This window comes from Hydractinia symbiolongicarpus, chromosome 8 (genome assembly GCF_029227915.1).
Source record: "Hydractinia symbiolongicarpus strain clone_291-10 chromosome 8, HSymV2.1, whole genome shotgun sequence".
NCBI classification, from domain to species: Eukaryota; Metazoa; Cnidaria; class Hydrozoa; order Anthoathecata; family Hydractiniidae; genus Hydractinia; species Hydractinia symbiolongicarpus.
Window position 1 is genome coordinate 1,546,229 of NC_079882.1, and position 23,297 is coordinate 1,569,525.

Genomic DNA, 23,297 nt, shown 5'->3' on the forward strand with positions numbered 1-23,297 from the left:
GTCCAAAATTAGTTCAATTAAGTCCCACAGTCAATCATTTCACTGTTAAAAGCGATGCAACGTAGTAATATCAGAAAAATATCGATAATACATGTTGGTACGAATATGTGACCCGACCGTTGTAACTCAAACGGACTGACTTTGTTAGAAAGTCAATGAAATGTAGTTTTTGAAAGTGTCGCTACTTTTTCAGCGCGCAATAACGGCTAGGATTGGTCCCACAGTGAAGAATGACTTATTTATTTAAATTCTTAAATGAAGCGCTACCATAGCGCCCAGTGTAATCGCTGAGTTTCGGCAATCATGTCAAATTAAAAGGAATGTTATTTCTTGGAGTCCACTTGTCTCAATTATAACATTTATAAAGTCACAGACCAAAATCAGTTCAATTTAGTCCCACAGTCAATCGTTTCACCGTTAAAAGCAATGCAACCGAGTAATATGAGAAAAATATCGCTAAATACATGTTGGTACGAATATGTGACGCAACCGTTGTAACTGAAGCGGATTGATACTGTTAGAAAGTCAATGAAATGTAGTTTTTGAAACTGTTGCTGTTTCTTCAGCGCACAATAACGGTTAGGAATGGTCCCACAGTAAAGAATGATTTATTAATCTAAATTTTTAAATGAAGCGCTACCACAGCGCCCAGTGTAATGGCTGAGTTCCGGCAATCACGTCAAATTAAAAAGAATGTTATTTTTTGGAGTCTAATTGTCTCCTTTATCACATTTATCAGGTCACAGTCCAAAGTTAGTTCAATTAAGTCCCACAGTCAATCGTTTCACTGTTAAAAGCGATGCAACCTAGTAATATCAGATAAATGTCGCTGAATACTTGTTGGTACAAATATGTGACCCCAACGTTGTAATTCAAACGGACTCACACCGTTAGAAAGTCTATGAAATGTAGTTTTTGAAACTGTTGCTATTTCTTCAGCGCGCAATAACGTCTAGGATTGGTCCCACAGTAAAAAAAAGACTTTTTAATCTTAATTCTTAAATGATGCGCTATCAGAGCGCCCAGTGTTATCGCTGAGTTTCGGCAATAATGTCATATTAAAAAGTATGTTATTTCTTGGAGTCCAATTGTCTCCTTTATCACATTTATCAGGTCACAGTCCAAAGTTAGTTCAATTAAGTTCCACAGTCAATCGTTTCACTGTTAAAAGCGATGCAACCTAGTAATATCAGATAAATATCGCTGAATACTTGTTGGTACGAATGCGTGACCCAACCGTTCTAACTGAAGCGGATTGATACCGTTAGAAATTCAATGAAATGTAGTTTTTGAAACTGTTGGTATTTCTTCAGCGCACGATAACGGTTAGGATTGGTCCCACAGTAAAGAATGATTTATTAATCTAAATTTTTAAATGAAGCGCTACCACAGCGCCCAGTGTAATGGCTGAGTTCCGGCAATCACGTCAAATTAAAAAGAATGTTATTTTTTGGAGTCTAATTGTCTCCTTTATCACATTTATCAGGTTAAAGTCCAAAGTTAGTTCAATTAAGTCCCACAGTCAATCGTTTTACTGTTAAAAGCGATGCAACCTAGTAATATCAGATAAATATCGCTGAATACTTGTTGGTACGTATGTGTGACCCAGCCGTTGTAACTCAAACGGACTGACACCGTTAGAAAGTCAATGAAATGGAGTTTTTGAAACTGTCGCTATTTCTTCAGCGCGCGATAACGGTTAGAATTGGTCGCACAGTTAAGAATGACTTATTTACCTAAACTTTCAAATGAAGCGCTACCACAGCGCCCAGTGTAATCGCTGAGTTCCGGCAATCACGTCACACTAAAAAGAATGTTATTTTTTGGAGTTTAATTGTCTCCTTTATCACATTTATCAGGTCACAAACCAAAGTTAGTTCAATTAAGTCCCACAGTCAATCGTTTCACTGTTAAAAGCGATGCAAAGGAGTAATATGAGAAAAATATCGCTAAATACATGTTGGTACGAATATGTGACGCAACCGTTGTCACTGAAGCGGATTGGTACCGTTAGAAAGTCAATGAAATGTAGTTTTTGAAACTGTTGCTATTTCTTCAGCGCGCGATAACGCCTAGGATTGGTACCACAGTAAAAAAATGACTTTTTAATCTTAATTCTTAAATGAATTGCTACCACAGCGCCCAGTGTAATCGCTGAGTTTCGGCAATCATGTCAAGTTAAGAAGAATGTTATTTCTTGGAGTCAAATTGTCTCCTTTATCACATTTAACAGGTCGCAGTCCAAAGTTAGTTCAATTAAGTCCCACAGTCAATTGTTTCATGGTTAAAAGCGATGCAACCTAGTAATATCAGAAAAATATCGCTAAAGACATGTTGGTACGAAAATATGAACCAACCGTTGTAACTGAAGCGGACTGACACCGTTAGAAAGTCAATGAAATGTAGCTTTGAAACTGTCGCTATTTCCTCAGCGCGCGATGACGTCTAGGATTGGTTCCACAGTAAAAAAATGACTCTTTAATCTTACTTCTTAAATGAAGCGCTGTCACAGCGCCCAGTGTAATCGCTGAGTTTCAGCAATAATGTCAAATTAAAAATAATGTTATATCTTGGAGTCCAATTGTCTCCTTTATCACATTTATCACGTCACAGTCCAAAGTTAGTTCAATTAAGTCCCACAGTCAATGGTTTCACTGTTAAAAGCGATGCAACCTAGTAGTATCAGAAAAATATCGCAAAATACTTGTTGGTACGAATATGTGACCCAACCGTTGTTACTCAAACGGACTGACACCGTTAGAAAGTCATTCAAAAGTAGTTTTTGAAACTGTCGCTATTTCTTTAGCGCGCGATAACGGATAGGATTGGTCCCACAGTAAAGAATGACTTATTTGTCTAAATTTTTAATTGAAGCGCTACCACAGCGCCCAGTGTAATCGCTGAGTTCCGGCAATCACGTCACACTAAAAGGAATGTTATTTCTTGGAGTCCAATTATCTCATTTATCACATTTTTCAGGTCACAGTCCAAAGTTCGTTCAATTAAATCCCACAGTCAATCGTTTCATTGTTAAAAGCGATGCAAGCTAGTAATATCACAAAAATATCGCTACCTCAACCAACCGTTGTAACTCAAACGGACCGACACCGTTAGAAAGTCAATGAAATGTAGTTTTTGAAACTGTTGCTATTTCTTCAGCACGTGATAACAGCTAGGATTGGTTTCACAGTAAAAAATGACTTATTAATCTAAATTTTTAAATGAAGCGTTACCACAGGGCCCGGTGGAATTGCTGAGTTCCGGCAATCACGTCAAATTAAACAGAATGTTATTTCTTGGAGTCCAATTGCCTCCTTTATCACATTTATCAGGTCACAGTCCAAAGTTTGTTCAATTAAGTCCCACAGTCAATCGTTTCACCGTTAAAATCGATGCAACCTAGTAATATCAGATAAATATCACTAAATACATGTTGGTACGAATATGTGACCCTACCCTTGCAACTCAAACGGACTGACACCGTTAGAAAGTCAATGAAATGTAGTTTTTGAAACTGTCGCTATTTCTTCAGCGCGCGATAACGGATAGGATTGGTCCAACAGTAAAGAATCATTTATTTATCTAAATTTTTAAATGAAGCGTTACCACAGCGCCCAGTGGAAATGCTGAGTTCTGGCAATCACGTCAAATTAAGAAGAGTGTATTTCTTTGAGTCAACTTGTCTCACTTATAACATTTATAATGTCACTGTCCAACATCAGTTCAATTAATTCGCACAGTCAATCGCTTCATTGTTAAAAGCGATGCAACCTAGTAATCTCAGAAAAATATCGCTAAATACATGTTGGTTCCAATATGTGACCCAACCGTTGTAACGCAAACAGACTGACACCGTTAAAAAGTCAATGAAATGTAGTTTTTAAAACTGTCGCTATTTCTTCAGCGCGCGGTAACGGATAGGATTGGTCGCGCAGTAAAGAATGATTTATTTATCTAAATTTTTAAATGAAGCTCTACCACAGCGCCCAGTGTAATGGCTGAGTTCCGGCAATCACGTCAAATTAAGAAAAATGTTATTTCTTGGAGTCCACTTGCCTCACTTTTAACATTTATAAAGTCGCAGACCAAAATCACTTCAATTTAGTCCCACAGTCACTCGTTTCACTGTTGAAAGCGATGCAACCGAGTAATATGAGACAAATATCGCTAAGTACATGTTGGTACGAATGTGTGACCCAACCGTTGTAACTCAAACGGACTGACACCGTTAGAAAATCAATGAAATGGAGTTTTTGAAACTGTCGCTATTTCTTCAGCGCGCGATGACGACCAGGATTGGTCCCACAGTAAAAAAATGACTTTTTAATCTTAATTCTTAAATGAAGCGCTGTCACAGCGCCCAGTGTAATCGCTGAGTTTCGGCAATAATGTCGAATTAAGAAGAATGTTATTTCTTGGAGTCTAATTGTCTCCTTTATCATATTTATCATATTTAACAGGTCACAGTCCAAAGTTAGTTCAATTAAGTCCCACAGTCAATCGTTTCATAGTTAAAAGCGATGCAACCTAGTAAGATCAGAAAAATATCGCTAAAGACATGATGGTACGAAAATGTGACCCAACCGTTGTAACTGAAGCGGTCTGACACCGTTAGAAAGTCAATCAAAAGTAGTTTTTGAAACTGTCGCTATTTCTTTAGCGCGCGATAACGGATAGGATTGGTCCCACAGTAAAGAATGACTTATTTGTCTAAATTTTTAATTGAAGCGCTACCACAGCGCCCAGTGTAATCGCTGAGTTCCGGCAATCACGTCACACTAAAAAGAATGTTAATTTTTGGAGTTTAATTGTCTCCTTTATCACATTTATCAGGTCACAAACCAAAGTTAGTTCAATTAAGTCCCACAGTCAATCGTTTCACTGTTAAAAGCGATGCAAACGAGTAATATGAGAAAAATATCGCTAAATACATGTTGGTACGAATATGTGACGCAACCGTTGTCACTGAAGCGGATTGATACCGTTAGAAAGTCAATGAAATGTAGTTTTTGAAACTGTTGCTATTTCTTCAGCGCGCGATAACGTCTAGGATTGGTACCACAGTAAAAAAATGACTTTTTAATCTTAATTCTTAAATGAATTGCTACCACAGCGCCCAGTGTAATCGCTGAGTTTCGGCAATCATGTCAAGTTAAGAAGAATGTTATTTCTTGGAGTCAAGTTGTCTCCTTTATCACATTTAACAGGTGGCAGTCCAAAGTTAGTTCAATTAAGTCCCACAGTCAATTGTTTCATGGTTAAAAGCGATGCAACCTAGTAATATCAGAAAAATATCGCTAAAGACATGTTGGTACGAAAATATGAACCAACCGTTGTAACTGAAGCGGACTGACACCGTTAGAAAGTCAATGAAATGTAGTTTTTGAAACTGTCGCTATTTCTTCAGCGCGCGATGACGTCTAGGATTGGTTCCACAGTAAAAAAATGACTCTTTAATCTTACTTCTTAAATGAAGCGCTGTCACAGCGCCCAGTGTAATCGCTGAGTTTCAGCAATAATGTCAAATTAAAAATAATGTTATATCTTGGAGTCCAATTGTCTCCTTTATCACATTTATTACGTCACAGTCCAAAGTTAGTTCAATTAAGTCCCACAGTCAATGGTTTTACTGTTAAAAGCTATGCAACCTAGTAGTATCAGAAAAATATCGCAAAATACTTGTTGGTACGAATATGTGACCCAACCGTTGTTAGTCAAACGGACTGACACCGTTAGAAAGTCATTCAAAAGTAGTTTTTGAAACTGTCGCTCTTTCTTTAGCGCGCGATAACGGATAGGATTGGTCCCACAGTAAAGAATGACTTATTTGTCTAAATTTTTAATTGAAGCGCTACCACAGCGCCCAGTGTAATCGCTGAGTTCCGGCAATCACGTCACACTAAAAAGAATGTTATTTCTTGGAGTCCAATTATCTCATTTATCACATTTTTCAGGTCACAGTCCAAAGTTCGTTCAATTAAATCCCACAGTCAATCGTTTCATTGTTAAAAGCGATGCAAGCTAGTATTATCACAAAAATATCGCTACCTCAACCAACCGTTGTAACTCAAACAGACCGACACCGTTAGAAAGTCAATGAAATGTAGTTATTGAAACTGTCGCTATTTCTTCAGCGCGCGATAACGGATAGGATTGGTCCAACAGTAAAGAATCATTTATTTATCTAAATTTTTAAATGAAGCGTTACCACAGCGCCCAGTGGAAATGCTGAGTTCTGGCAATCACGTCAAATTAAGAAGAATGTATTTCTTTGAGTCAACTTGTCTCACTTATAACATTTATAATGTCACTGTCCAACATCAGTTCAATTAATTCGCACAGTCAATCGCTACATTGTTAAAAGCGATGCAACCTAGTAATCTCAGAAAAATATCGCTAAATACATGTTGGTTCCAATATGTGACCCAACCGTTGTAACGCAAACAGACTGACACCGTTAAAAAGTCATTGAAATGTAGTTTTTAAAACTGTCGCTATTTCTTCAGCGCGCGGTAACGGATAGGATTGGTCGTGCAGTAAAGAATGATTTATTTATCTAAATTTTTAAATGAAGCTCTACCACAGCGCCCAGTGTAATGGCTGAGTTACGGCAATCACGTCAAATTAGGAAAAATGTTATTTCTTGGAGTCCACTTGCCTCACTTTTAACATTTATAAAGTCGCAGACCAAAATCACTTCAATATAGTCCCACAGTCAATCGTTTCACTGTTAAAAGCGATGCAACTGAGTAGTATGAGACAAATATCGCTAAATACATGTTGGTACGAATATGTGACGCACCCGTTGTAACTGAAGCGGATTGATACCGTTAGAAAGTCAATGAAATGGAGTTTTTGAAACTGTCGCTATTTCTTCAGCGCACGATAACGGTTAGGATTGCTTCCACAGTAAAAAATGACTTATTTACCTAAACATTTAAATGAAGCGCTACCACAGCGCCCAGTGTAATCGCTAAGTTCCGGCAATCACGTCAAATTAAAAAGAATATTATTTTTTGGAGTCTAATTGTCTCCTTTATCACATTTATCAGGTCACAGACCAAAATCAGTTCAATTTAGTCCCACAGTCACTCGTTTCACTGTTGAAAGCGATGCAACCGAGTAATATGAGAAAAATATCGCTAAGTACATGTTGGTACGAATGTGTGACCCAACCGTTGTAACTCAAACGGACTGACACCGTTAGAAAATCAATGAAATGGAGATTTTGAAACTGTCGCTATTTCTTCAGCGCGCGATGACGACTAGGATTGGTCCCACAGTAAAAAAATGACTTTTTAATCTTAATTCTTAAATGAAGCGCTGTCACAGCGCCCAGTGTAATCGCTGAGTTTCGGCAATAATGTCGAATTAAGAAGAATGTTATTTCTTGGAGTCTAATTGTCTCCTTTATCATATTTAACAGGTCACAGTCCAAAGTTAGTTCAATTAAGTCCCACAGTCAATCGTTTCATAGTTAAAAGCGATGCAACCTAGTAAGATCAGAAAAATATCGCTAAAGACATGTTGGTACGAAAATGTGACCCAACCGTTGTAACTGAAGCGGTCTGACACCGTTAGAAAGTCAATCAAAAGTAGTTTTTGAAACTGTCGCTATTTCTTTAGCGCGCGATAACGGATAGGATGGGTCCCACAGTAAAGAATGACTTATTTGTCTAAATTTTTAATTGAAGCGCTATCACAGCGCCCAGTGTAATCGCTGAGTTCCGGCAATCACGTCACACTAAAAAGAATGTTATTTCTTGGAGTCCAATTATCTCATTTATCACATTTTTCAGGTCACAGTCCAAAGTTCGTTTAATTAAATCCCACAGTCAATCGTTTCATTGTTAAAAGCGATGCAAACTAGTAATATCACAAAAATATCGCTACCTTAACCAACCGTTGTAACACAAACGGACCGACACGGTTAGAAAGTCAATGAAATGTAGTTTTTAAAACTGTCGCTATTTCTTCAGCGCGCGATAACGGATAGGATTGGTCGCGCAGTAAAGAATGATTTATTTATTTAAATTTTTAAATGAAGCGCTACCACAGTCCAAAGTTAGTTCAATTAAGTCCCACAGTCAATCGTTTCATAGTTAAAAGCGATGCAACCTAGTAAGATCAGAAAAATATCGCTAAAGACATGTTGGTACGAAAATGTGACCCAACCGTTGTAACTGAAGCGGTCTGACACCGTTAGAAAGTCAATCAAAAGTAGTTTTTGAAACTGTCGCTATTTCTTTAGCGCGCGATAACGGATAGGATTGGTCCCACAGTAAAGAATGACTTATTTGTCTAAATTTTTAATTGAAGCGCTACCACAGCGCCCAGTGTAATCGCTGAGTTCCGGCAATCACGTCACACTAAAAAGAATGTTATTTCTTGGAGTCCAATTATCTCATTTATCACATTTTTCAGGTCACAGTCCAAAGTTCGTTCAATTAAATCCCACAGTCAATCGTTTCATTGTTAAAAGCGATGCAAACTAGTAATATCACAAAAATATCGCTACCTCAACCAACCGTTGTAACACAAACGGACCGACACCGTTAGAAAGTCAATGAAATGTAGTTTTTAAAACTGTCGCTATTTCTTCAGCGCGCGATAACGGATAGGATTGGTCGCGCAGTAAAGAATGACTTATTTATTTAAATTTTTAAATGAAGCGCTACCACAGTCCAAAGTTAGTTCAATTAAGTCCCACAGTCAATCGTTTCATAGTTAAAAGCGATGCAAACTAGTAATATCACAAAAATATCGCTACCTCAACCAACCGTTGTAACACAAACGGACCGACACCGTTAGAAAGTCAATGAAATGGAGTTTTTGAAACTGTCGCTATTTCTTCAGCGCGCGATGACGTCTAGGATTGGTCCCACAGTAAAAAAATGACTTTTTAATCTTAATTCTTAAATGAAGCGCTGTCACAGCGCCCAGTGTAATCGCTGAGTTGCGGCAATAATGTCAAATTAAAAATAATGTTATATCTTGGAGTCCAATTGTCTCCTTTATCACATTTATCAGGTCACAGTCCAAAGTTAGTTCAATTAAATCCCACAGTCAATGGTTTCACTGTTAAAAGCGATGCAACCTAGTAGTATCAGAAAAATATCGCAAAATACTTATTGGTACGAATATGTGACCCAACCGTTGTTACTCAAACGGACTGACACCGTTAGAAAGTCAATCAAAAGTAGTTTTTAAAACTGTCGCCATTTCTTTAGCGCGCGATAACGGATAGGATTGGTCCCACAGTAAAGAATGACTTATTTGTCGAAATTTTTAATTGAAGCGCTACCACAGCGCCCAGTGTAATCGCTGAGTTCCGGCAATCACGTCACACTAAAAAGAATGTTATTTCTTGGAGTCCAATTATCTCATTTATCACATTTTTCAGGTCACAGTCCAAAGTTCGTTCAATTATATCCCACAGTCAATCGTTTCATTGTTAAAAGCGATGCAAACTAGTAATATCACAAAAATATCGCTACCTCAACCAACCGTTGTAACTCAAACGGACCGACACCGTTAGAAAGTCAATGAAATGTAGGTTTTGAAACTGTCGCTATTTCTTCAGCACGTGATAACGACTAGGATTGGTTTCACAGTAAAAAATGACTTATTAATCTAAATTTTTACATGAAGCGTTACCACAGGGCCCGGTGGAATTGCTGAGTTCCGGCAATCACGTCAAATTAAACAGAATGTTATTTCTTGGAGTCCAATTGCCTCCTTTATCACAATTATCAGGTCACAGTCCAAAGTTAGTTCAATTAAGTCCCACAGTCAATCGTTTCATCGTTAAAATCGATGCAACCTAGTAATATCAGATAAATATCGCTAAATACATGTTGGTACGAATATGTGACCCTACCGTTGCAACTCAAACGGACTGACACCGTTAGAAAGTCAATGAAATGTAGTTTTTGAAACTGTCGCTATTTCTTCAGCGCGCGATGATGTTTAGGATTGGTCCCACAGTAAAAAAATGACTTTTTAAACTTAATTCTTAAATGAAGCGCTGTCACAGCGCCCAGTGTAATCGCTGAGTTTCGGCAATAATGTCAAATTAAAAATAATGTTATATCTTGGAGTCCAATTGTCTCCTTTATCACATTTATCAGGTCACAGTCCAAAGTTAGTTCAATTAAGTCCAACAGTCAATCGTTTCATAGTTAAAAGCGATGCAACCTAGTAATATCAGAAAAATATCGCTAAAGACATGTTGGTACGAAAATGTGACCCAACCGTTGCAACTGAAGCGGTCTGACACCGTTAGAAAGTCAATCAAAAGTAGTTTTTGAAACTGTCGCTATTTCTTTAGCGCGCGATAACGGATAGGATTGGTCCCACAATAAAGAATGACTTATTTGTCTAAATTTTTAATTGAAGCACTACCACAGCGCCCAGTGTAATCGCTGAGTTCCGGCAATCACGTCACACTAAAAAGAATGTTATTTCTTGGAGTCCAATTATTTCATTTATCACATTTTTCAGGTCACAGTCCAAAGTTCGTTCAATTAAATCCCACAGTCAATCGTTTCATTGTTAAAAGCGATGCAAACTAGTAATATCACAAAAATATCGCTACCTCAACCAACCGTTGTAACACAAACGGACCGACACCGTTAGAAAGTCAATGAAATGTAGTTTTTAAAACTGTGGCTATTTCTTCAGCGCGCGATAATGGATAGGATTGGTCGCGCAGTAAAGAATGATTTATTTATTTAAATTTTTAAATGAAGCGCTACCACAGTCCAAAGTTAGTTCAATTAAGTCCCACAGTCAATCGTTTCATAGTTAAAAGCGATGCAACCTAGTAATATCAGAAAAATATCGCTAAAGACATGTTGGTACGAAAATGTGACCCAACCGTTGTAACTGAAGCGGTCTGACACCGTTAGAAAGTCAATCAAAAGTAGCTTTTGAAACTGTCGCTATTTCTTTAGCGCGCGATAACGGATAGGATTGGTCCCACAGTAAAGAATGACTTATTTGTCTAAATTTTTAATTGAAGCGCTACCACAGCGCCCAGTGTAATCGCTGAGTTCCGGCAATCACGTCACACTAAAAAGAATGTTATTTCTTGGAGTCCAATTATCTCATTTATCACATTTTTCAGGTCACAGTCCAAAGTTCGTTCAATTAAATCCCACAGTCAATCGTTTCATTGTTAAAAGCGATGCAAACTAGTAATATCACAAAAATATCGCTACCTTAACCAACCGTTGTAACACAAACGGACCGACACCGTTAGAAAGTCAATGAAATGTAGTTTTTAAAACTGTCGCTATTTCTTCAGCGCGCGATAACGGATAGGATTGGTCGCGCAGCAAAGAATGATTTATTTATTTAAATTTTTTAAATGAAGCGCTACCACAGCGCCCAGTGTAATGGCTGAGTTCCGGCAATCACGTCAAATTAAGAAAAATGTTATTTCTTGGAGTCCAATTGTCTCCTTTATCACATTTATCAGGTCACAGTCCAAAGTTAGTTTAATTAAGTCCCACAGTCAATCGTTTCACTGTTAAAATCGATGCAACCTAGTGATACCAGATAAATATCGCTAAATACATGTTGGTACGAATATTTGACCGAACCGTTGTAACTCAAACGGAGTGACACCATTAGAAAATCAATGAAATGTAGTTTTTGAAACTGTCGCTATTTCTTCAGTGTGCGATAACAGTTAGGATTGCTCCCACAGTAAAAAATGACTTATTAATCTAAATTTTTAAATGAAGCGCTACCACAGCGCCCAGTGTAATCGCTGAGTTCCGGCAACCATGTCAAATTAAGAAGAATGTTATTTCTTGGAGTTCAATTTTCTCATTTATCACATTTATCAGGTCACAGTCCACAGTTAGTTCCATTAAGTCCCACAGTCAATCGTTTCACTGTTAAAGGCGATGCAACCTAGCAATATCAGATAAATATCGCTAAATACATGTTGGTACGAAAATGTGAACCAACCGTTGTAACTGAAGCGGACTGACACCGTTAGAAAGTCAATGAAATGTAGTTTTTGAAACTGTCGCTATTTCTTCAGCGCGCGATGATGTTTAGGATTGGTCCCACAGTAAAAAAATGACTTTTTAAACTTAATTCTTAAATGAAGCGCTGTCACAGCGCCCAGTGTAATCGCTGAGTTTCGGCAATAATGTCAAATTAAAAATAATGTTATATCTTGGAGTCCAATTGTCTCCTTTATCACATTTATCAGGTCACAGTCCAAAGTTAGTTCAATTAAGTCCCACAGTCAATCGTTTCATTGTTAAAATCGATGCAACCTAGTAATACCAGATAAATATCGCTAAATACATGTTGGTACGAATATGTGACCCAACCGTTGTAACTCAAACGAACTGACACCGTTAGAAAGTCAATGAAATGTAGTTTTTGAAACTGTCGCTATTACTACAGCGCGCGATAACGGATAGGATTGGTCCCACAGTAAAGAATCATTTTTTTATCTCAATTTTTAAATGAAGCGCTACCACAGCGCCCAGTGTAATCGCTGAGTTCCGTCAATCACGTCCAATTAAGAAGAATGTTATTTCTTGGAATCCAATTGTCTAATTTATCACATTTATCAGGTCGCAGTCCAAAGTTAGTACAATTAAGTCCCACAGTCAATCGTTTCATTGTTAAAAGCGATGCAACCTAGTAATATCAGAAAAATATCGCTAAATACTTGTTGGTACGAATATGTGACCCAACCGTTGTAACTCAAACGGACTAACACCATTAGAAAATCAATGAAATGTAGTTTTTGAAACTGTCGCTATTTCTTCAGTGTGCGATAACGGTTAGGATTGTTCCCACAGTAAAAAATGACTTATTAATCTAAATTTTTAAATGAAGCGCTACCACAGCACCCAGTGTATTCGCTGAGTTCCGGCAATCATGTCAAATTAATAAGAATGTTATTTCTTGGAGTTCAATTTTCTCATTTATCACATTTATCAGGTCACAGTACACAGTTAGTTCCATTAAGTCCCACAGTCAATCGTTTCACTGTTAAAGGCGTTGCAACTTAGCAATATCAGATAAATATCGCTAAATACATGTTGGTACGAATATGTGACCCAACCGTTGTAACTCAAACGGGCTTACACCGTTAGAAAGTCAATGAAATGTAGTTTTTGAAGCTGTCGCTATTTCTTCAGCGCGCCATAACGGATAGGATTGGTCCCACAGTAACGAATGATTTAATTTTCTAAATTTTTAAATGAAGCGCTACCACAGCGCCCAGTGTAATGGCTGAGTTCCGGCAATCATGTCAAAATAAAAAGAATGTTATTTCTTGGAGTCCACTTGTCTCACTTATAACATTTATAAAGTCACAGACCAAAATCTGTTCAATTTCGTCCCACAGTCAATCGTTTCACTGTTAAAAACGATGCAACCGAGTAATATGAGAAAAATATCGCTAAATACATGTTGGTACGAATATATATAATATATATATATAATAATGTAGTTTTTGAAACTGTTGCTATTTCTTCAGCGCGCGATAACATCTAGGATTGGTCCCACATTAAAAAAATGACTTTTTAATCTTAATTCTTAAGTGAAGCGCTATCACAGCGCGCAGTGTAATCGCTGAGTTTCGGCAATATTGTCATATTAAAAAGAATGTTATTTCTTGGAGTCCAATTGTCTCCTTTATCACATTTATCAGGTCACAGTCCAAAGTTAGTTCAATTAAGTCCCACAGTCAATCGTTTCACTGTTAAAAGCGATGCAACCTAGTAGTATCAGAAAAATATCGCTAAATACATGTTGGTACGGATATGTAACCCAACCGTTGGAACTCAAACGGACTGACACCGTTAGAAAGTCAATAAAATGTAGTTTTTGAAACTCTCGCTATTTCTTCAGGGTGCGATAACGTCTAGGAATGGTCCCACAGTAAAGAATGACTTATTTATCTAAATTCTTAAATGAAGCGCTACCATAGCGCCCAGTGTAATCGCTGAGTTTCGGCAATCATGTCAAATTAAAAGGAATGTTATTTCTTGGAGTCCACTTGTCCCAATTATAATATTTATAAAGTCACAGACCAAAATCAGTTCAATTTAGTCCCACAGTCAATCGTTTCACTGTTAAAAGCGATGCAACCGAGTAATATGAGGAAAATATCGCTAAATACTTTTTGGTACGAGTATGTGACGCAACCGTTGTAACTGAAGAGGATTGATACCGTTAGAAAGTCAATGAAATGTAGTTTTTGAAACTGTTGCTATTTCTTCAGCGCACGATAACGGTTACGATTGGTACCACAGTAAAGAATGATTTATTTATCTAAATTTTTAAATGAAGCGCTACCACAGCGCCCAGTGTAATGGCTGAGTTCCGGCAATCACGTCAAATTAAAAAGGAATGTTATTTTTTGGAGTCTAATTGTCTCCTTTATCACATTTATCAGGTCACAGTTCAAAGTTAGTTCAATTAAGTCCCACAGTAAATCGTTTCACTGTTATAAGCGATGCAACCTAGTAATATCAGATAAATATCGCTGAATACATGTTGGTACGAATATATTACCCAACCGTTGTAACTCAAACGGACTGACACCGCTAGAAAGTCTATGAAATGTAGTTTTTGAAACTGTTGCTATTTCTTCAGCGCGCGATAACGTCTCGGATTGGTCCCACATTAAAAAAATGACTTTTTAATCTTAATTCTTAAATGAAGCGCTATCACAGCGCCCAGTGTAAGCGCTGAGTTTCGGCAATAATGTCATTTTAAAAAGAATGTTATTTCTTGGAGTCCAATTGTCTCCTTTATCACATTTATCAGGGCACAGTCCAAAGTTAGTTCAATTAAGTCCCACAGTCAATCGTTTCACTGTTAAAATCGATGCAACCTTGTAATATCAGAAAAATATCGATAAATACATGTTGGTACGAATATTTGACCCAACCGTTGTAACTCAAACGGACTGACACCGTTAGAAAGTCAATAAAATGTAATTTTTGAAACTGTCGCTATTTCTTCGGCGCGCGATAACGGATAGGATTGGTCCAACAGTAAAGAATCATTTATTTATCTAAATTTTTAAATGAAGCGCTACTACAGCACCCAGTGTAATCGCTGAGTTCCGTCAATCACGTCCAATTAAGAAGAATGTTATTTCTTATAATCCAATTGTCTAATTTATCACATTTATCAGGTCGCAGTCCAAAGTTAGTTCAATTAAGTTTCACAGTCAATCGTTTCACTGTTAAAAGCGATGCAACCTAGTTGTATCAGAAAAATATCGCTAAATACTTGTTGGTACGAATATGTGACCCAACCGTTGTAACTCAAACGGACTGACACTATTAGAAAATCAATGAAATGTAGTTTTTGAAACTGTCGCTGTTTTTTCAGCGCGCAATAACGGCTAGGATTGGTCCCACTGTTAATTCTTAAATGAATTGCTACCACAGCGCCCAGTGTAATTGCTGAGCTTCGGCAATCATGTCAAATTAAGAAGAATGTTATTTCTTGGAGTCCAATTGTCTCCTTTATCACATTTAACAGGTCACAGTCCAAAGTTAGTTCAATTAAGTCCCACAGTCAACCGTTTCACTGTTGAAATCGATGCAACCTAGTAATATCAGATAAATATCGCTAAATACATGTTGGTACGAATATGTGACCCTACCGTTGTAACTCAAACGGACTGACACCGTTAGAAAGTCAATGAAATATAGTTTTTGAAACTGTCGCTATTTCTTCAGCGCGCGATAACGGATAGGATTGGTCCAACAGTAAAGAATCATTTACTTATATAAATTTTTAAATGAAGCGTTACCACAGCGCCCAGTGGAATTGCTGACTTCCAGCAATCACGTCAAATTAAGAAGAATGTATTTCTTTGAGTCAACTTGTCTCACTTATAACATTTATAATGTCACAGTCCAACATCAGTTCAATTAAGTCCCACAGTCAATCGCTTCATTGTTAAAAGCGATGCAACCTAGTAATCTCAGAAAAATATCGCTAAATACATGTTGGTACCAATATGTGACCCAACCGTTGTAACTCAAACAAACTGACACCGTTAGAAAGTCAATGAAATGTAGTTTTTAAAACTGTCGCTATTTCTTCAGCGCGCGATAACGGTTAAGATTGGTCCCACAGTAAAAAAATGACTTTTTAATCTTAATTCTTAAATGAAGCGCTGTCACAGCGCCCAGTGTAATCGCTGAGTTTCGGCAATAATGTCAAATTAAAAATAATGTTATATCTTGGAGTCCAATTGTCTCCTTTATCACATTGATCAGGTCACAGTCCAAAGTTAGTTCAATTAAGTCCCACAGTCAATCGTTTCACTGTTAAAAGCGATGCAACCTAGTAGTATCAGAAAAATATCGCTAAATACTTGTTGGTACGAATATGTGACCCAACCGTTGTTACTCAAACGGACTGACACCGTTAGAAAGTCAATGAAATGTAGTTTTTGAAAATGTCGCTATTTTTTCAGCGCGCAATAACGGCTAGGATTGGTCCCACTCTTAATTCTTAAATGAATTGCTACCACAGCTCCCAGTGTAATCGCTGAGTTTCGGCAATCATGTCAAATTAAGAAGAATGTTATTTCTTGGAGTCCAATTGTCTCTTTTATCACATTTAACAGGTAACATTCCAAAGTTAGTTCAATTAAGTCCCACAGTCAATCGTTTCATAGTTAAAAGCGATGCAACCTAGTAATATCAGAAAAATATCGCTAAAGACATGTTGGTACGAAAATGTGACCCAACCGTTGTAACTGAAGCGGACTGACACCGTTAGAAAGTCAATCAAAAGTAGTTTTTGAAACTGTCGCTATTTCTTCAGCGCGCGATAACGGATAGGATTGGTCCCACAGTAAAGAATGACTTATTTGTCTAAATCTTTAATTGAAGCGCTACCACAGCGCCCAGTGTAATCGCTGAGTTCCGGCAATCACGTCACACTAAAAAGAATGTTATTTCTTGGAGTCCAATTATCTCATTTATCACATTTTTCAGGTCACAGTCCAAAGTTAGTTCAATTAAATCCCACAGTCAATCGTTTCATTGTTAAAAGCGATGCAAACTAGTAATATCACAAAAATATCGCTACCTCAACCAACCGTTGTAACTCAAACAAAATGACTTTTTAATCTAAATTTTTAAATGAAGCGTTACCACAGCGCCCAGTGGAATTGCTGAGTTCCGGCAATCACGTCACACTAAAAAGAAATATATTTCTTGGAGTCCAATTATCTCATTTATCACATTTTTCAGGTCACAGTCCAAAGTTAGTTCATATAAATCCCACAGTCAATCGTTTCACTGTTAAAATCGATGCAACCTAGTAATATCACAAAAATATCGCTACCTCAACCAACCGTTGTAACTCAAACAAAATGACTTTTTAATCTAAATTTTTAAATGAAGCGTTACCACAGCGCCCAGTGGAATTGCTGAGTTCCGGCAATCACGTCACACTAAAAAGAAATATATTTCTTGGAGTCCAATTATCTCATTTATCACATTTTTCAGGTCACAGTCCAAAGTTAGTTCATATAAATCCCACAGTCAATCGTTTCACTGTTAAAATCGATGCAACCTAGTAATATCAGATAAATATCGCTAAATACATGTTGGTACGAATATGTGACCCTACCGTTGTAACTCAAACGGACTGACACCGTTAGAAAGTCAATGAAATGTAGTTTTTTAAACTGTCGCTATTTCTTCAGCGCGCGATAACGGATAGGATTGGTCCAACAGTAAAGAATCATTTACTTATATAAATTTTTAAGTGAAGCGTTACCACAGCGCCCAGTGGAATTGCTGACTTCCAGCAATCACGTCAAATTAAGAAGAATGTATTTCTTTGAGTCAACTTGTCTCACTTATAACATTTATAATGTCACAGTCCAACATCAGTTCAATTAAGTCCCACAGTCAATCGCTTCATTGTTAAAAGCGATGCAACCTAGTAATCTCAGAAAAATATCGCTAAATACATGTTGGTACCAATATGTGACCCAACCGTTGTAACTCAAACAGACTGACACTGTTAGAAAGTCAATGAAATGTAGTTTTTAAAACTGTCGCTATTTCTTCAGCGCGCGATAACGGTTAGGATTGGTTCCACAGTAAAGAATGACTTATTTACCTAAACTTTTAAATGAAGCGCTACCACAGCGCCCAGTGTAATCGCTGAGTTCTGGCAATCACGTCAAATTAAAAAGAATGTTATTTTTTGGTGTCTAATTGTCTGCTTTATCAAATTTATCAGGTCACAGACCAAAATCAGTTCAATTTAGTCCCACAGTCACTCGTTTCACTGCTAAAAGCGATGCAACCGAGTAATATGAGAAAAATATTACTAAGTACATGTTGGTACGAATGTGTGACCCAACCGTTGTAACTCAAACAGACTGACACCGTTAGAAAGTCAATGAAATGGAGTTTTTGAAACTGTCGTTATTTCTTCAGCGCGCGATAACGGATAGGATTGGTCCAACAGTAAAGAATCATTTACTTATATAAATTTTTAAATGAAGCGTTACCACAGCGCCCAGTGGAATTGCTGACTTCCAGCAATCACGTCAAATTAAGAAGAATGTATTTCTTTGAGTCAACTTGTCTCACTTATAACATTTATAATGTCACAGTCCAACAACAGTTCAATTAAGTCCCACAGTCAATCGTTTCACTGTTAAAAGCGATGCAACCTAGTAGTATCAGAAAAATATCGCTAAATACTTGTTGGTACGAATATGTGACCCAACCGTTGTAACTCAAACGGACTGACACCATTAGAAAATCAATGAAATGTAGTTTTTGAAACTGTCGCTATTTCTTCTGCGCACGATAACGGTTAGGATTGGTCCCACAGTTAAGAATGACTTATTTACCTAAACTTTCAAATGAAGCGCTACCACAGCGCCCAGTGTAATCGCTGAGTTTCGGCAATCATGTCAAATTAAGAAGAATGTTATTTCTTGGAGTCCAATTGTCTCCTTTATCACATTTATCAGGTCACAGTCCAAAGTTAGTTCAATTAAGTCCCACAGTCAATCGTTTCACTGTTAAAAGCGATGCAACCTAGTAGTATCAGAACAATATCGCTAAATACTTGTTGGTACGAACATGTGACCCAACCGTTGTTACTCAAACGGACTGACACCGTTAGAAAGTCAATGAAATGTAGTTTTTGAAAATGTCGCTATTTTTTCAGCGCCCAATAACGGCTAGGATTGGTCCCACTCTTAATTCTTAAATGAATTGCTACCACAGCGCCCAGTGTAATCGCTGAGTTTCGGCAATCATGTCAAATTAAGAAGAATGTTATTTCTTGGAGTCCAATTGTCTCCTTTATCACATTTAACAGGTAACAGTCCAAAGTTAGTTCAATTAAGTCCCACAGTCAATCGTTTCATAGTTAAAAGCGATGCAACCTAGTAATATCAGAAAAATATCGCTAAAGACATGTTGGTACGAAAATGTGACCCAACCGTTGTAACTGAAGCGGACTGACACCGTTAGAAAGTCAATCAAAAGTAGTTTTTGAAACGGTCGCTATTTCTTCAGCGCGCGATAACAGATAGGATTGGTCCCACAGTAAAGAATGACTTATTTGTCTAAATTTTTAATTGAAGCGCTACCACAGCGCCCAGTGTAATCGCTGAGTTCCGGCAATCACGTCACACTAAAAAGAATGTTATTTCTTGGAGTCCAATTATCTCATTTATCACATTTTTCAGGTCACAGTCCAAAGTTAGTTCAATTAAATCCCACAGTCAATCGTTTCATTGTTAAAAGCGATGCAAACTAGTAATCTCAGAAAAATATCGCTAAATACATGTTGGTACCAATATGTGACCCAACCGTTGTAACTCAAACAGATTGACACCGTGAGAAAGTCAATGAAATGGAGTTTTTAAAACTGTCGCTATTTCTTCAGCGCGCGATAACGGATAGGATTGATCGCGCAGTAAAGAATGATTTATTTATCTAAATTTTTAAATGAAGCGCTACCACAGAGCCCAGTGTAATGGCTGAGTTCTGGCAATCACGTCAAATTAAGAAGAATATTAAATCTTGGAGTCCAATTGTCTCCTTTATCACATTTATCAGGTCACAGTCCAAAGTGAGTACAATTAAGTCCCACAGTCAATCGTTTCACTGTTAAAAGCAATGCAACCTAGTAGTATCAGAAAAATATCGCTAAATACTTGTTGGTACGAATATGTGACCCAACCGTTGTTACTCAAACGGACTGACACCGTTAGAAAGTCAATGAAATGTAGTTTTTGAAAATGTCGCTCTTTTTTCAGCGCGCAATAACGGCTAGGATTGGTACCACTCTTAATTCTTAAATGAATTGCTACCACAGCGCCCAGTGTAATCGCTGAGCTCCGGCAATCATGTCAAATTAAGAAGAATGTTATTTCTTGGAGTCCAATTGTCTCCTTTATCACATTTAACAGGTCACAGTCCAAAGTTAGTTCAATTAAGTCCCACAGTCAATCGTTTCACTGTTAAAATCGATGCAACCTAGTAATATCAGATAAATATCGCTAAATACATGTTGGTACGAATATGTGACCCTACCGTTGTAACTGAAGCGGACTGACACCGTTAGAAAGTCAATCAAAAGTAGTTTTTGAAACTGTCGCTATTTCTTCAGCACGTGATAACGGCTAGGATTGGTCTCACAGTAAAAAATGACTTTTTAATCTAAATTTTTAAATGAAGCGTTACCACAGCGCCCAGTGTAATGGCTGAGTTCCGGCAATCACGTCAAATTAAAAAGAATGTTATTTTTTGGAGTCTAATTGTCTCCTTTATCACTTTTATCAGGTCACAGTCCAAAGTTAGTTCAATTAAGTCCCACAGTCAATCGTTTCACTGTTAAAAGCGATGCAACCTAGAAATATCAGATAAATATCGCTAAATACTTGTTGGTACGAATATGTGACCCAACCGTTGTAACTCAAACGGACTGACACTATTAGAAAATCAATGAAATGTGGTTTTTGAAACTGTCGCTATTTCTTCAGCGCGCGATAACGTCTAGGATTGGTCCCACAGTAAAAAAATGACTTTTTAATCTTAATTCTTAAATGAAGCGCTGTCACAGCGCCCAGTGTAATCGCTGAGTTTCGGCAATAATGTCAAATTAAAAATAATGTTATATCTTGGAGTACAATTGTCTCCTTTATCACATTTATCAGGTCACAGTCCAAAGTTAGTTCAATTAAGTCCCACAGTCAATCGTTTCACTGTTAAAAGCGATGCAACCTAGAAATATCAGATAAATATCGCTAAATACTTGTTGGTACGAATATGTGACCCAACCGTTGTAACTCAAACGGACTGACACCGTTAGAAAGTCAATGAAATGTAGTTTTTGAAAATGTCGCTATTTTTTCAGCGCGCAATAACGGCTAGGATTGGTCCCACTCTTAATTCTTAAATGAATTACTACCACAGCGCCCAGTGTAATCGCTGAGTTTCGGCAATCATGTCAAATTAAGAAGAATGTTATTTCTTGGAGTCCAATTGTCTCCTTTATCACATTTAACAGGTAACAGTCCAAAGTTAGTTCAATTAAGTCCCACAGTCAATCGTTTCATAGTTAAAAGCGATGCAACCTAGTAATATCAGAAAAATATCGCTAAAGACATGTTGGTACGAAAATGTGACCCAACCGTTGTAACTCAAACGGACTGACACTATTAGAAAATCAATGAAATGTAGTTTTTGAAACTGTCGCTATTTCTTCAGCGCGCGATAAGGTCTAGGATTGGTCCCACAGTAAAAAAATGACTTTTTAATCTTAATTCTTAAATGAAGCGCTGTCACAGCGCCCAGTGTAATCGCTGAGTTTCGGCAATAATGTCAAATTAAAAATAATGTTATATCTTGGAGTACAATTGTCTCCTTTATCACATTTATCAGGTCACAGTCCAAAGTTAGTTCAATTAAGTCCCACAGTCAATCGTTTCACTGTTAAAAGCGATGCAACCTAGTAGTATGAGAACAATATCGCTAAATACTTGTTGGTACGAACATGTGACCCAACCGTTGTTACTCAAACGGACTGACACCGTTAGAAAGTCAATGAAATGTAGTTTTTGAAAATGTCGCTATTTTTTCAGCGCCCAATAACGGCTAGGATTGGTCCCACTCTTAATTCTTAAATGAATTGCTACCACAGCGCCCAGTGTAATCGCTGAGTTTCGGCAATCATGTCAAATTAAGAAGAATGTTATTTCTTGGAGTCCAATTGTCTCCTTTATCACATTTAACAGGTAACAGTCCAAAGTTAGTTCAATTAAGTCCCACAGTCAATCGTTTCATAGTTAAAAGCGATGCAACCTAGTAATATCAGAAAAATATCGCTAAAGACATGTTGGTACGAAAATGTGACCCAACCGTTGTAACTGAAGCGGACTGACACCGTTAGAAAGTCAATCAAAAGTAGTTTTTGAAACGGTCGCTATTTCTTCAGCGCGCGATAACAGATAGGATTGGTCCCACAGTAAAGAATGACTTATTTGTCTAAATTTTTAATTGAAGCGCTACCACAGCGCCCAGTGTAATCGCTGAGTTCCGGCAATCACGTCACACTAAAAAGAATGTTATTTCTTGGAGTCCAATTATCTCATTTATCACATTTTTCAGGTCACAGTCCAAAGTTAGTTCAATTAAATCCCACAGTCAATCGTTTCATTGTTAAAAGCGATGCAAACTAGTAATCTCAGAAAAATATCGCTAAATACATGTTGGTACCAATATGTGACCCAACCGTTGTAACTCAAACAGATTGACACCGTGAGAAAGTCAATGAAATGGAGTTTTTAAAACTGTCGCTATTTCTTCAGCGCGCGATAACGGATAGGATTGATCGCGCAGTAAAGAATGATTTATTTATCTAAATTTTTAAATGAAGCGCTACCACAGAGCCCAGTGTAATGGCTGAGTTCTGGCAATCACGTCAAATTAAGAAGAATATTAAATCTTGGAGTCCAATTGTCTCCTTTATCACATTTATCAGGTCACAGTCCAAAGTGAGTACAATTAAGTCCCACAGTCAATCGTTTCACTGTTAAAAGCAATGCAACCTAGTAGTATCAGAAAAATATCGCTAAATACTTGTTGGTACGAATATGTGACCCAACCGTTGTTACTCAAACGGACTGACACCGTTAGAAAGTCAATGAAATGTAGTTTTTGAAAATGTCGCTATTTTTTCAGCGCGCAATAACGGCTAGGATTGGTACCACTCTTAATTCTTAAATGAATTGCTACCAC